The 16,464-nt window shown below is 44.9% G+C and overlaps 1 pseudogene; it reads left to right on the forward strand.

Moving 5' to 3' along the window:
* LOC148143679 (uncharacterized) overlaps positions 1–16,464 on the forward strand; it is a 41,378-nt pseudogene that overhangs the window by 22,999 nt on the left and 1,915 nt on the right.

The raw sequence follows: 16,464 nt of genomic DNA on the forward strand, positions 1-16,464 counted from the left end.
TTAAAAGCCTGGCATTTCCGGACTTAACCCCAAAACATGTATCGGTCCTGAATGCTTCCCTAACAACCCATGAAATACTTGATGCAATTAGGCAATTTCAGAGCGGTAAGGCACCTGGCCCAGAGGGCTTTCAGGTTGGATTTTACAAAGAGTTCACAGGAGTATTAGCTGGCCCACTTATGAACATGTAAAACTACAGAAATAGTCAGGGCTGCCTCCTGCCTTCACTGAATGAGGTGAATATCTCCCTTATTCTCAAAAAAAGAAAAGATCCAGAAGATTGTGCATGATACAGACCGATATCCTTGCTAACTGTAGATTTTAACATTCTCTCTAAAACATTAGCATTGAGGCTGGAGAGGGTGCTGCCATATATCATAAAAGAGGAGCAGACTTGGTTTATTAAGGGCCGTAGATCATTTAATGACAATAGAAGGGTCTTGAATGTGAATCAAGTCTGTCATCAGGAAAAAATACCAGGAATAGTAGTCTCTTTGGACGCGGAGAAGGCATTTAACAGGGTTGAATGGTCATACCTGTTCTATACATTAGAAAGGTTTGGTGTTGGAAACGTATTTGCCAAATGGGTCTCAACACTGTATAATGATCCCAAAGCAGTTGTGATCACCAATGGATTAGGCTCAGGTAGCTTCAGTGTGGGTAGGGGCTGCCGTCAGGGATGTCCTCTCTCACCGTTGCTATTCACGCTAATAATTGAGCCACTGGCGGAAGCGATACGGGCTGACTCTAATATAACGGCCCTGAGGGTTTGTACAGGTAAACATAAAATTTGCAGATGATCTCCTTTTTCTTAGTAATCCTCTGATGTCCGTGCGTCCCTTAATCCAAGTTATTAATACATTTAGTGCATTTTCAGGCTACAAAATTAATTTTTCAAAATCGGAGGCCACGCCTCACTCGTATGTCCCACTTATTGGACCGATCCCACTTCCCCTTTCGGTGGTCTCTGGAGGGTTTCCTATACTTAGGCATTTTTATCACCCCAGTATTTGGCCAGCTATACAAGGCCAATTTTGTGCATCTATTGGAAAGGGTAAGGCAGGACCTTCACGCTGGGGAGACCTTCCAATTTTCTGGCTAGGTAGAATAGCCCTAATTAAAATGAATGTCTTGCCCCGTCTCTTATACCCGATGAGAATGCTTCCGGAGATGCTGCCGAGGCTGGCACTGTGCAAATTGTATGGTTGGCTGGGTTCGTTCATCTGGAATCCTAGACGGCCCCTTATTAAGTTAAGGAAGCTACAGCTTCCACAGGCAAGGGGGGAGGGCTGGATTTTCCAGACTTTAGGAAGTATCAGTTAAGTTTCTTGTTAAGCTGCATAGCCGATTGATTGCGGGTCAGACATGACCCAATCTGGATGGACATCAAGGTTTCTCAAGTACAGTGCTCTCTTATTAACCTCTTATTTTTAGATTAGATGAAAATCATTACGGACCACTATAGAAACCCTATAGTACTAAACACAATTAAAGCTTGGAATATAATGCGGCAAAACGAGGGTAATTCACATAAAATGTCCCCTATACTCCTATAGTGGGGGCATGGGGTTTTCAACCGGGGCTTACAGATACCACATTCAAATCCTGGAGATCCAGGGGTATCTCCTGTTTAGGGGATCTGTTTGAGAAGGGGGTCCTGATGACTTTTGAACAGCTGCATCAGAAATTTGGATTACCTAATGGAGACCTCTTTCGATACTTCGAAATACGAGATTACATACAGAAGACGACTACGCTATTAAATAGTCTCTATAAATCAGATAGAGAACGAAGAGTGTTGTGGCCAATGGGCGTACCCTTGATCAGCACTCTTTATCATTTATTACGTGATGAAATGTCGGAAGATATGGACCGTCTGCTTAGAACATGGGATCAGGATTTGCAGCTGGAAATTTCTACAGAAATGTGGAATGACATCTGGGAGAATGCCAAAAAAATCTCCATTTGTAACAGAACTCAGGCCATTCAGTTAAAAATACTTCATAGGGCCCATATGGCACCGGAAAGATTGGCAACATTTAGGGCAGGAGTATCTCCAATGTGTCCCAAATTTAAAACAGAGTTGGGCACTCTTCCACACCACTTATGGACATGCCATAAGATCCACAAATACTGGACCGAAGTAGTAAACGCCCTGACAGACATCTTGGGAACGGAAATTACAATAGATCCAGTATCTCCTCTTCTGGGCTTCTCGAGCTTACCTTCTCTGGATGTGCACGGGAGGAAATTATTTTCCATTCTCTCCTTCTATGCAAGGAAAAATATCTTAGTAAACTGGGTGGCTGAGGGCCCTCTCGGACTTCAGAATTGGCATAGATTAATCATGGAATATGTTCCCCTTGACTTCCTTACAAATATGGTGCACCAAAAAACTGAATTATTCTATAAAATATGGCAGCCCTTTTTAAATTACATGGATACAGATATTTCGACCATTCTTTCAAGGGCTTTCATCTAGTTGAGGTAACAGTTCTGGCTGGTCCGGGGCCTTTTGGGAGAGGAATCCCACATGACTACGGGTTTTATTACAACTTGATGTTAACTCATTACGAGTGTGTACTTCACTAATTAATTACTATGTTATCCTGTTTTCTTTTGAATAATGTAAGATATTTGATCATACGCTCTGGTTAGTTATAGGTTAGATCTGGTTTCCAGCATCTGCAGTTATTGTTTTTACCTTAGTTATAGGTTAGATTAGTAGCTAGATGAGTTTTGTCTTTTTCTTTTTCTTCTCTGTATCTCTTTTTGTTTGACAGGTTTTGGCTATTTATTTAAAATTTAATTGTATATTAATGTTTGTACTTGTCTTTTTTTAATTTGTAAACTTGTAAAAATGTTAAATTTTCAAAAAAAAATCTATAAAAAGAAAAGGTACATCTGTACAGATGCATGAGTATGGGGAGAGCAGAGGGATACAGATTCAGGAATTGCGCGATAGGTTTAAACAGGGGATTTGGATCGGCTTCGGCTTGAAGGGCTGAAGGGCCTGTTCCTGGGTTGTAAATTTTCTTTGTTCTGTGTTGAGGTTGTACAGGATGTTGGTGAGGCCATTTTGTTTAGAGTACTGAGTACAGTTCTGGTCACCCTGTAATAGGAAGAATACTATTAGAGGGGATTCGGTAAAGATTTACTTGGACGTTGCCAGGACTGGAGGGTTTGAGTTATCGGGAGAGGCTGGGACTTTTTCACTGGAACGGAGGATAAGGGTAGATCCAGAGGTGGGAAGGTGAATCAAAATTGTGGCTCTACCCTTTTTTCCTCCTATTGACATTTGGCCAGTTGAATCTGGCAGTTACACCAACATATCTACAGAGCCTACTGCACGTGCCCATCAGTGTCAGCATGTTCGCCGGTGTCTGCAAAAAACTGCACATGCTTCTATCTGTCTAAAAATGGTGCATGAATTTCTTTTGCCGTCACCCTGCTCAGATGCTGCCTGACCTGTTGTGCTTTTCCAGCACCACTCTAATCTTGACCCATGAGCTTCTGAAGCTGTTGCTGCTCCTCTCTCTCTGAATGAAGATTGAGATTCATCCAAGACTGTAATTTCCTTCCTCTGTCCAACAGCACACTCTTCTCTCACTGCCTTTTCTATTTCTTTTATTTTCATGCTGGGATCCAATTGTTGAATTGCAGCAACTGAGAAGAAAGGGAGTGAATCCAGAAAGAGGACAGACTCTGGAAAAACTGGTCCAGGTCTGTGCCTCAAACACCTGGCAAGTGCAGTACCACAGGGTGAAGTTATAGTCTTTGCTGTGGAAAAAACAAAGCAGAAATGAGATGTATTGGTTAAATGGTGATATATTGGGAAGTGGAGAAAGTGAGGACTGCAATGCTGGAGATCAGAGTCAAAATGTGTGGCGCTGGAAAAGCACAGCAGGTCAGACAGCATCCAAGGAATAGGAATGTTGACGTTTCGGGTAAGAGCCCTTCATCAGGAATGATGTGTGGATGGACAAAGGAGCCTCAGCGTCCTCCTACACCAGTCAATGCCAGTTATCAGACAGGTACAGCAAGCATTCAGCAAGGCAAGTGGTATATGAGCAAGAGGAATTGAGTTTAGAAGTGGGGATGTCTTCCTGCAATTAGGGAGTAATTGAATATATTCAAGGCTGAGTTCATATCATTTTTGAACAACAGAGAAGTGGATGGTTATTGGGGAAGGCAAGAAAATAGTTTTAAGGGTAGTACAGAACAGTGACAGTCATACAGCATAGAAACACACCCTTCAGGTCAACTAATCCATGCTGACTATATTCACAAACTAATCCCATCTGCCTGTGTTTGGCCCATATCCCTCCGAACCTTTCCTATTCACTTATTTATCAAAATGTATTTTAAACATTGTAACTGTACTTGCATCCATCACTTCCTCTAGACATTCATTCCACAAACAACCACACTCTTTCTTTAAAAAAAGTGCTCCTCATGTCTTTAGACTCGTTCTACTCTCACTTTAAAAGTTTGCTCCCTCATCTTGAAATGACACCTGCCATTCATCTCACCTATACCCCTCATGATTTTTTAACCCTCTCTAAGGACACCTCTTAACCTCTGCTCCAGTGAAAAAGGTTCCAGCCTCTGCATCTCGATGTAGGGTGGTCCATATCCATTTGTGATCTGTTCATTGCTGGTGCAGGCTTAAAAGACCAAATGGCCGACTCCTGCTCCCAATTCTCAGTGTCCTGGACAGCAAGAGACAATAAGGCAAAGGAGTAGAAAGTAGGCTATTCAGCCCATCAGGTCTGTTCATACCATTCAATCGTGGCTGATCAGTTTCTGAGGGCCATTCTGCTGCTTTCTCCCTGTCACCTTCGATCCCCTCAATACTCAAGAACCTAGCTATCTCAGTCTAAATATCCTCAGTGACCTGGCCTCTGCAGTCTTCTGTGCCAATGAATTCCATAGATTCGCTGCTCTCTGGCTGAAGAGGTTTCTCCTTAGCTCCATTCTAAAAAGTCTTCCCTTTACTCTAAAGCTGTGCCCTCGGGTCTTAGTTTCTCCGATCAAGGGGAACATCTTCCCAACATCCACTCTGTCCAGGCTGTTCAGTATTCTGTATGCTTCAATTAGATCTCCCCTGAGTATGGCCCTGTTAATCAGCATGAACCAGACCCTTCAGGATGAGGTACAGCAGGGATTAGGTTCAGCAAATTGGAAATGGAGGGAGATCTTCAGCTTCTAAGGGATAAGAGAGGAAAGAGAGTTCACAATAAATTAGAATTGATTGGATGAGCTGATAAGCTACGGAGGGGCAGATGGAGTTGAACTTGGAGAAATGTGATGTGTTGCATTTTGGTCAAGCAATGCAGGCAGGACTTAGATAGGGGGAGTGTTGCAGAAGAAAGAGACCTTGGAGTGCATGCTCATAGTTCCTTGTAAGTGGAGTGGCAGATAGACAGGATAGTGAAGATGATGTTTGGTATGCTTTCCTCTATTGGTGAAGTATTGAGTGAAGGAGTTGGGAGGACATATTGCGGCTGTACAGGACATTGGTTAGGCCACTTTTGGAATATTGTGTGTAATTCTGATCTCCATCCTATGGAAGGATGTTGTGAAACTTGAAAGGGTTTGGAAAAGGTTTATAAGGCTGGTGTCAGAGTTGGAGGGTTTGAGCGAGAGTCTGAATAGGCTGGGGCTGTTTTCCCTTCGTGTCGGAGGCTCAGGGGTGACATTATAGAAGTTTATAAGGGGCATGGATAGGGGTAAATAGCCAAGGTCTTTTCCTCCGGGTAGGGGAGTGCAAAATTAGAAGGCAGAGGTTTGAGCTCAGATGGCAATGATTTAAAAGGGACCCGAGGGGCCACTTTTTCTCAGAGGGTTTTGCATTTATGGAACGAGCTGACAGGAAGTGGTGGAGGCTGGTACAATTACAACAATTAAGAAGCATCTGGATGGGTACATGAAGAGGAAGTTTTTGAGGAATATGGGCCACATGCTGGCAAATGGAATAGATTGATTTTGGATATATGGTTGGCATAGACTCGTTGGGTGGAAGGATCTGTTTCTGTGGTGTGTGACTGTAACTGTCTTCGGTGAAAGCAGAAGTGTGGTTGTGAAGACAGGGCTTTCAGAGCAGCTTTCAAAGATGTTTTGCCCTACTGGGACCGGAAGAAGTTACAACGAAATCTTCCATTTGTGAGACAGCAAGCAACTCCGGGATTTTGCTGGAAAGTGGGAATTCTTTGCACTGAGAGGATGAAGCCCTACCCTATCCAGTCATTTCTGCTGGTGGCTGAGACTAGGCCCCAAGCTTTGGGGGAGTAGGTTTAGGACAGAGATGAGGAGGAGGAAGTGAGGGCTGCTGGTTTTCCCAGAGAGTAGTGTATCTGCGGAATTCTCTGTCCGAGGAAGCAGGCTCCAATATGCCCCGGACCTAATTCTTCAGCTTGACGTACCCGTGACTGTAAACTTTGAAGAGTTTTCGTTAACTGATGCAAATATTTCCCATTTGACCAACAATGCAGTGTCAGCTGTTTCAGTCATTGAGATGGTTTTGATTCATCTACTAAATACATCTACTCATATTAGACAATATTCATGACAATGTACGTGAGGTGATTCTATATACGCAAGTTGTAAACCAGTAAAGGCTGACCAGGCAAGGAAGTGGTTAACAAACACAGGGCATCCCTCTTAAAGTATGCATCTTGTTTGTTTACAAATTAAATACGCTTCAGATCTTTTCCGAGCTGCTTTCCGAAAATCTGGGTGCCACAATAATGGACACCATCAACTGAAATAGGCAGCAGCAAAGAATGAACACAAACCAGTCCAGCAGGGGACACCCATGTTTTGGTTTGAGTATTGAGGGAGTCCCCTATTTGAGGCCCCTGTGATATCAGTACTATACCCAGGCTAATGTGCATTGAAACCAGATTATGAAGTGTTAACTTTCCTGCAAACTTCTGCCTGTGTGTGTCTCTCTGTAACATTTTCTAACTTGCTTCATATCTCAGTTTGTCAGCTTTTGTTTATTCCTTCCTTCCTTCCAAGGCTAATGAGGCACTCACATTCCAGAACAGCCCAAGTTAGGGAGTTGAGCCTCATAAATCCTGGCTGTGACACATTGCTGCTTAACCAAGTGTGCTAACTCTAAATACCTCTCAGCTGTTCCATTTGCAAATCGAACACTGTTTTCAACACAAGTTGTTTGTGTCTCTGCATGAGTCCATAACCCAGGGAAATACAACAGAGTCTTTAATGGTTGCCCAATGTGTCCTGTATGCCAAATTCATTCAAGTCTGGACATCCTGAAGTGAGCAATTATACTTCAGATTTCTACTCGCCAATTAAAACTAATGTTGGGCACCCGAACAGATTGAGGGTATCTTGAAGCATGCCACGGACCTCAGTGTGGGTCCAGGGCTTATCAAATAGGGTTTCACCTCTCATAACCCTGCAGTACGCAAATTATTTATGACTAATTTTGTAAAGCACAAGTGCTCTCAGCAGTATTATGTCCAGATGCTAGGACCCTGTTTAGTTCTCTCACTAGTATCTTGTGGCTGAGTAGGGAGAATTGTATCAATATTTCTATCGGCACTTTTGTCCCTGGCCAGCTTTCCTCTTTATTTTGGACACAACAAAAGCAGCAACCAGATATTTCATCTCTCAAAGGATATCGGCCGGTGACCTGGCAGGACCAGGGTATCTCCTGCCTGACTTGCCAACTGTGGGGGATGGAAATAAAGCCCCATGTCAGGAAATAATTTGTTTATCAGAAGCAGCACAGCTGCAAGGCCAACCGTCTCCGCTGAGCCTGGGAAACACAAACTTTAGCAAGCAGGCACTAAGCTGAGATTCAAAATGGTTTCCAGGCTTTAATATGTGACCAAATGGCTGACCCAAATCTAACAATTCTCCCACATCATCGAAGAGAATTAAATAAGAAAAATGAAACAAAATTAGAAATAAATTGGCGACCGTGCTTAATGTTTGTTCATTACGAAGTAAACAAGAAATAGCAGTCTCCCAGGATTCGTATGGTGCCCTACTTGAGAAATTCTGTCCAACAAGTTTAATTGGAAGCAGTAGCTTTCGGAGTGCAGCTCCTTCATCAGGGGATTGTGGAATATAAAATTGTAAGACACAGAATTTATAGCAACAGTTTATAGTGTGATGTAACTGAAACTATATATTGAAAAAGACCTGGATTGTTTAAGTCTCTCACCTGTTCGAATGACCATGATAGTATCAGTTCTTTCAAATGTAAATCAGAAAACCTTTTAAAATAGTTAAATCCTCAAGTGAACTTTACCAATTGGTGTCGCGTCAGCCCAGATAATGTATTGAAGGTGTGAGCTCCCCTGTGTGAGACTCTGTGCCACAATGGTTAAACTGATTTACAGAATCTTACATGGATTCATGCAGTTTTTGAGCAAAGTAAGACATAATTCTGCAAGTACGAATTCACCCAACAAACTTGTGCGTGTGTGTGTGTGTGTGGTGGGGGGGGATGTATATTTGCAGATACATTCTATGTGCATTTTTTAAGGAAAAATCTGCAGGCAGTCAATACATGTAATAGTTTGTAAATTCGACTTTGGAAACAGAACCAGTCTGACTCAAGATTGGGATACAGGCAGACTCTGACCTCGCACCTTTAATGCATTGTCTGGGCTGAGATGTGAGCTTTTGCTATGAAGCCTTGTTATTTCGAGAAGGTGACAACAAGAAGTTCTGGGATTTACATTGTAATGAGACCTACAACCTATTTGAAACGGTGGAAGACTTAACAATCCAGGTTTGTTCAATATACCATTTCAGTGGCAGGACACTGGAATGATTTGCTCTAAATTGTGTCTTAGGATCTTATCCTCCACAACCAACTGATGAAGAGGCAGAACTCCAAAAGTTACTGCTTCCAAAGAAGCTTGTTGGACTACAACCTGGAGTTGTGTGATTCGAGAATCTGGTTTCTAGTATCTGCAGTCCTTGTTTTTACCTAGTTGATTTTAACCCTACAGTGAATCCTCTTGCAAGGATGCCTGCATTGAAGAAGTTTTCCTCCTCTCTCTACAAGAATCTCAAGTAATCCCTCTCCCACTGCAACTCCCAGGTCATTTCCTCTGCCCTGAAGCTTTTCAACCATGTCCTGAAACAGACTCGCTACCACAGCCACATTTGCTTCCTCATTACCTGCCCCCGTAACCAACTCATCCTACACGGACTCCGGACCAACTTTAAACCAGCAGAGTTCAGATCCGAACAGGCCACTCCACCCTCCTGTCTGACCTATCCCCTCCATCCCCACCCCCATTCACCTATTGTACTCAATGCTTCTTTCTCCCCACCCCCACCCTCCTCTCATTTATCTCTCCACCCTGCAGCCTCTATTCCTGATGAAGGGCTTTTGCCCGAAACGTCAATTTTCCTGCTCCTCGGATGCTGCCTGAACTGCTGTGCTTTTCCAGTACCACTCTAATCTAAAGTGGATTGGCCATGCTGAAATACCCATAGTGCCCAGGGATATGCAGGTGAGGGTGAATTGGCCATGCTAACTTACCCATAGTGCCCAGGGATGTGCAGGTTAGGGTGAATTGGCTATGTGAAATTAGGCGTAAGGTGCATTACTCAGGGTTAAATGTAGGGGAATGGGTGTGGGTGGGTGACCTTTGGGAGGGTTGGTGAGGCCGAGTGGCCTACTTCCACACTGTGGGGATTCTCTGAAGGGAGGGGTTTTTTGGAAAGTGTTTTCTCGTCCTCGTCTGCTACAGGCGCATGCGCAGTGCGGCGTTCCGCGGTTGGCCATGCCCCGCCCCCTCAACCGTCGCTTTTCCTCGGCCCGCCCCTAGTTCCTTTGTGACGCCACAAGGCGGAAGTGGCTCTGTCAGTTTCAAAGTGAATCTCCCGCCCTCTGGGCAACTCTTCATCCTGGGAGGGAGACAGAGATGGGAGGAGGGGAAATTGTTCACTTGTAGCAACTGGAGTGAATCCAGGGAGGGAGCAGACTCTGCAAACTCAGGTATGTGTCTCAGTTAGCCGGGTGAGGAGGAACTGAAGGATAGAGATTGGGAAGGGGGAGGGCTGGATATCTTTTCTGTTTTTATTTTTAAAATGCACCCGATTCCCACCATTAACTGCAACAGGTACAAGTACAGCACATGCAATATTCCTCATTGCAGCTTCAAGCAAGTTTTGCATCCTCTGTTCTTCCTCCACTTTGGCTCCGCACATTCAGCTTCTTTCCCTCATCCACGTTCCTCCCCCCCCCCCGCCGCCCTGATATTCCAAGCTGACCCGCAAAAGATCGGTTTGTCCCTCCATTCTTTCCCGGTGGCGCCCATTACTCTTGTCTATTTCTTGCCTTATCCAGCCTTGTGCGTGAACAAAGTGTTAGCGTATATCCTCTTTCACTGCCAGCTGCTTCCTTGTTTCCGAAAGCAACATTTCCTCCCATTTTTCGCCGACACTGAGCCTTCTGACCTCCTTGATTGTGTTTTTTTTTGTTTTTGCAGAAGCAGGAAACAGATGATTATAACTTTGTACGAACATATCTAGCTTAACCTACACCCCCTCCCCTCAAAGCACCTTATCTGTTTGTAACATCTACCATTGTTGGCAGGCACATTTCATGTATGCACATTTTAGCTAATACAAAAGCAATTATATATTTCCTTCACATAGCTTTCATTCTTGTTAACTCCACTCTTGGCTGAAACAATTATACCCTGGCGTTAGTTCATTTACCTTGCAGAAGCAATTATGGTTGCAGAAGTAACACTGCTTTACCTATCACCCACAGGGGTGACCCTACAACCTTGTATAAAATAATGTGGGGCATGGCGAGGGTAAATAGACAAGATCTTTGATCTGGGATTGCTCATAGGTTTAGGGTGAGATTTAAAAGAAACCTAAGGGGAAACTCCTATATACAGAGGGTGGTGTGTGTAAAGAATGAGCTGCCAGAGGAAGTGGTGACTGCTGGTACAATTACAACCTTTAAAAGGTATCTGGATGGGTATATATTGGGAAGCATTTAGAGGGACATGGACCAAGTGCTGGCAAATGGGACTGGATTGATTTAGGATATCTGGTCAGCAGGGACTGTTTCTGTGCTGTACATCTGTGATTCTGGCTTACTACGAATGTTTGTTACGTCTGTATGTTCAGTTTTTCCCTGGTGTTGGTGTTAACGCCTTGGTGTCTTATTTTGCTCCCCACATCCTGGGGACATTAACCATTTCCTATCTGGTTGTTCTAATCTGGACTGCTGTCTGGATCCGATTTCTGGGATTGGTCAATAAACATACCTGGAAGTGACTTTGTCAATCACACAAGCAATAGTTTATTCTTTGATATGGCCTGTTCGGTAGACTCTGATCAGCCCAGAAGGATTAGATTAGATTAGATTCCCAACAATGTCAGCATGGTTTTGTGAAGGGCAGGTCGTGCCTCACAAACCTTATTGAATTCTTTGAAAAGGTGACGAAGGAGGTTGATGAGGGGAAAGCGGTAGATGTGGTATATATGGATTTTAGTAAGGCGTTTGATAAGGTTCCCCATGGTAGGCTACTGCAGAAAATACGGAGATATGGCATTGAGGGTGAGTTGGAGGTTTGGATTAGGAATTGGCTGGATGGAAGAAGACAGAGGGTAGTAGTTGATGGCAAAGTTTCTTCATGGAGTGCCGTCACTAGTGGTGTTCCGCAAGGATCTGTTTTGGGACCATTGCTGTTTGTCATTTTTATAAATGACCTGGAAGAGGGGTTAGAAGGTTGGGTGAGCAAGTTTGCGGATGATACGAAAGTCGGAGGAGTTGTTGACAGTGAGGAAGGATGTGGCAGTTTACAGCAGGATATAGAGAAGCTGCAGAGCTGGGCAGAAAGGTGGCAAATGGAATTCAATGTAGCTAAGTGTGAGGTGATTCACTTTGGGAAGAATAACAAAAAGATGGGGTACTGGGCTAATGGTCGGATACTTGGTAGTGTGGATGAGCAGAGGGATCTTGGTGTCCATATACACAGATCTCTGAAAGTTGCCACCCAAGTAAATAGTGCGGTGAGGAAGGCATATGGCGTATTGGCTTTTATTGGTAGAGGAATTGAGTTCCGGAGTCCTGAGGTCATGATGCAGTTGTATAAGACTCTGGTGCGGCCGCATCTGGAATATTGTGTGCAGTTTTGGTCGCCATACTATAAGAAGGATGTGGAGGCACTGGAACGGGTGCAGAGGAGGTTTACCAGGATGTTGCCTGGTATGGAAGGAAGATCGTATGAGGAAAGACTGAGACACTTGGGGCTGTTTTCATTAGAGAAAAGAAGGTTTAGGGGTGACTTGATTGAGGTGTACAAGATGATTAGGGGGTTAGATAGGGTTGACAGTCTGAACCTTTTCCCGCGTATGGAGTCGGGTATTACAAGGGGGCATAGCTTTAAATTAAGGGGGGGTAGATATAGGACTGAAGTTAGGGGTAGGTTCTTCACTCAGCGAGTCGTAAGTTCATGGAATGCCCTGCCAGTAGCAGTGGTGGACTCTCCCTCTTTATGGGCATTTAAGCGGGCATTGGATAGGTATATGGAGGATAGTGGGTTTGTATAGGTTAGGTGGTCTTGGATCGGCGCAACATCGAGGGCCAAAGGGCCTGTACTGCGCTGTATTCTTCTATGTTCTATGTTCTAATGTGGAAACAGGCCCTTTAGCCCAACCAGTCCACATCTATCCTCTGAAGAGTAGCCCAACCAGACCCATCTCCCTCTGACTAAAGCACCTAACATTATGGGCAGTTTAGCATGGCCAATTCACCAAGCCTGCACATCTTTGGATTGTGGGAAGAAACCCACTCAGACATGGGGAGAATGTGCAAACTCCACACAGCCAGACCCCGGAGGCTGGAATCGAACCTGGGACCCCTGGTGCTGTGAGGCAGCAGTGCTAACCACTGGGCCATCGATGAGTACTCCTAGACTGCCAAAAGAATCCACCAACTTTTACAGAGTGTGGATAGAACTTATGTACGTTGTTTAGAGTCAGACATTGAGCAAGATCACATAGTAACAACCAATCAGATCCCGCAAGGTCCTCATGCATTTTTGACTTAGCCTAGGGTGGCATGGTGGCTCAGTGGTTAGCACTACTGCCTCACAACACCAGGGTCCCAGGTTCGATTCCAGCCTTGGGTGACCGTCTGTGTGGAGTTTGCACATTTCCCCGTGTGCGTGGGTTTCCTCCGGGTGCTCCGGTTTCCTCCCAGAGCCCAAAGATGTGCAGGTCAGGTGGATTGGCCATGCTAAATTGCCCATGGTGTTAGGTGCATTAGTCAGAGGGAAAATGGTTCTGGGTGGGTTACTCTTTGGAGGGTCAGTGTGGACTGGTTGGGCCGAAGGGCCTGTTTCCAAACTGTAGGGAATATAATCTAATCTATCATAATTTCTTGTAGACAACCTGTTCTTGGAATCGTATTTGTCCTGTCTGGTGGTAGGATTAAACCGTTACTTCTGCGATTGATGGTTAGGTTCACATTTGTTACTTCTGCATTTGCAGTTTTTTTCACTGGATTTATATCAGTCTGTGGTTTCTTCGTTTGTTCTGAGTCGTGAGTATCTGCCTGACTCAGTCCCACTGAGTTAGCCAAGCAGAAGCCATTTTGTCCTACCTCCCATGTTAAAGTGGAGATTTGAGGTGGCCCAGGGAATCCTTTGAGAACTCAGACCTGTAAAGCCTCTCTCTTGGTTTGTCCTGGAGATCATACTCTTTGGAAGCCTGGAATAAAAACCTCTCATCATGAAGTCCCAAAATGCAATTCAATTCAATCCATAGCAGATAAGCACTAAGAGTTAATTCTCTACGGGATTCCCCTGCGGTTGCAGGGGCGGCGGCGGCAGGTATTGCAGCGGGCGATGTAGCGGCCGCGTGCGTCATGGCATTCTGTCAATGAATGCCTGGATCTCCTCTTGTATCTTAGTTAATATTGCCAGTGAGATCGGGAATGCCCACAGTGCATTTATCTTGGACAATGGTGCAGACCTCACCCTCCCGGGCGAGTATATAGTCTAAGGCATACCGATTCTGCACAGAGTAAAGACACAGGTCTGATAATCCCAATTTACTCTGTTTCAGAGCCTCTTTAGTCTTATTTCCTCGAATGGTCAGGCTGTAAAAGAGGGAATTGCGGTTCTGTTGACTTGTCACCCCTGCCGATCCTTCCAACCTCAGGGTACTCTGGATTCCCCAGCCTATCGGGTGTCCTGTATTGTCACGCAGTCCCTTGGGATCCTTCCAGTTGGAGCAAGGTTGGCTGAGACCGACCGCTGCATCCTCCTCAGATGGAAGTTCCATCGACTTGTCTACTGGCCAGGACAAGGAACTGTTGTGGGAACAAGGGCTCCGATGGTGACCTTATGAGGGACATCTTTGCCATCCAGGACAAGGAAATTGGTAGCTTTACCTTAGCTGAAGAAATAATAGTCTGGTTTGGTTTATATTCGGGAGAGTTTGTCAAAATCGGTTACTGAAATGTTACAGCAGGAAGTCTGGTCAGGTCTACAGGAGTCAAGCGTCGACGTTTTGCAAGAGGAGTCGCTTGAGCGCTGTAAAAAATGGGCCAAGTGACTCGAGCACTTGCACTGTATGGGAGACAATGGTCTTCAGAATGCTATTCCCATTGAGCTCTCCCTTAGCTCTATTGTACATGGTCTTGGTAACAGTATCAGATTCTGAAAAGAGAAAAGGCCTATAAATGTGCAAGGAAAGGGTTCCGTTCCAGGTCCATGTGCAGCATAAGGCCTGCTGTACGCCAGCCAGTGTTACACCGGCTGTTTGTATACACAGACCGGAGCTATTGGAAAGTGATATTTCTCTTCACAGGGTCGGCATTAGGAATTCTGACGAATAGAATGGAATCGGGGACTGGGGACGGGGCACGTAAGTCATCTCCCGATAGAGAGGAGTAACATACTACTGCCTCTGGGGTGAAGAGCGTTCTGTGGGCCTGTATACATAAGTTGTTTGTGGATTGAGGAGTTTCCCCTATCAGGCTTCCCCTTTTTCTCGAGTAAGCCTGTCCTGCAAAAAGGGATGGTGTTCCTGGGAGTCCTTAAAATATTTACCATAATAACGGGGTTGATCATTTTTATCTTCACTAGGCTTGCGTCTGCAGTTAAAATCAAAAAAACATGGTAACGACATGGTAACTCTCACTGATTTCTACTGTCCAGATGGACCATCTGGTCTTTCTGATGTAAGAGTCCATTGCAATAATCAATCGTCATCACGTTCCACACGTCAAAGGCGTTTGGTCCGGTGCACTGGACGACATCTCCTCAGCATGGGTGGTGGATAATCTCTGATCCTTCCTGGTCGCATCCATAGTTAGTGGCTTTCCCCATCAGGATGTTGTACGTGATCAGAAAGGTGAGGAGATAGGCGATCCCCCACATGTCCCTCCTCTTAGTTCAAGTATCTGCAATAAGATCAACATGAGAACAACAGCAAGATTCAAAAACCCAACTGGACAGGGTCCACTCCTTTTGTTGGGATTCCAGGATTCTTTCCTCCTCTTCCCCCAAACATTTTGATTCGTGCGGCCAATCAATTTACAATGGTGCAGTTGGACCCAAGCTGAGCGCCCAGCGACTGTGACCGCCGTAGGGGTGGGAAGTAAAACCTGGAAGGGGCCATCCCAATGAGGTTGGAGATCTTTGCCAGTCCAGTTCTTGACGAGCACCAACGAACCAGGCTCTACCCGTGACGAGGCTGAAAGGGAGGGAACATCGCTATAGGCCGCACGCTCCTGGGAGTGAAAGGCACGCGTAACACTAGTTAGAGCAAGAACACAACCAATCATTGCTTCGGTCATGTGGTGGAAGTGGACTGAGAAGGGAGCAGAATCGTTCCAAGGGGTATGGAGAGGGTGACCAGAGAGACTCTCAGCTGGAGACAGTCGTGTCTTGATCGCAGATATGGATCGCATCTGGAATAAGGCCACAGGGATTAGCACAACCAGGAGAGGCCAGACTCTGCCATTAATTTGGCAAGTTTAGTCTTGAGTTTGGTTAAAACATTCAACAATGCCGGCCGCCTGAGGATGATAAGCACCATGCAGTTGCCGACAAATACAAAGCTGGAACAGAGTTCTCCGTTAATATTACCTACAAAGTGTGGTCCATTGTCCGAGCTAATGCACGCAGGTATACTGAAGCGGTGAATTATTTCCTTAAACAAAATCTTCACCACAGTCTCAGCAGTAGCGTTAGGAGGAGGGTAGGCTTCAATCCACTTTGAATAGACATCAGCAATAAGCAAAACATATTTATAGCAACTCAACTCATTTCTCCAACTCAATGAAGTCCAGTTGAAGTGTCTCCAAGGGACCCTCCAGCAAGGGAGTTCTCGTAGTTAGAATGGAGTGAGAACAGAGGGGGGTGGGAAGAGTGGGATGGAAGAATATTCCACAGAAAGTAGAATTACTTGTTCTCAATTTCTACCCTGCACTGA

This window comes from Chiloscyllium plagiosum, unplaced genomic scaffold (assembly GCF_037043375.1).
Source record: "Chiloscyllium plagiosum isolate Xiang-an unplaced genomic scaffold, Cpla_swu_hap1 HiC_scaffold_27, whole genome shotgun sequence".
In the NCBI taxonomy this organism is placed as follows: Eukaryota; Metazoa; Chordata; class Chondrichthyes; order Orectolobiformes; family Hemiscylliidae; genus Chiloscyllium; species Chiloscyllium plagiosum.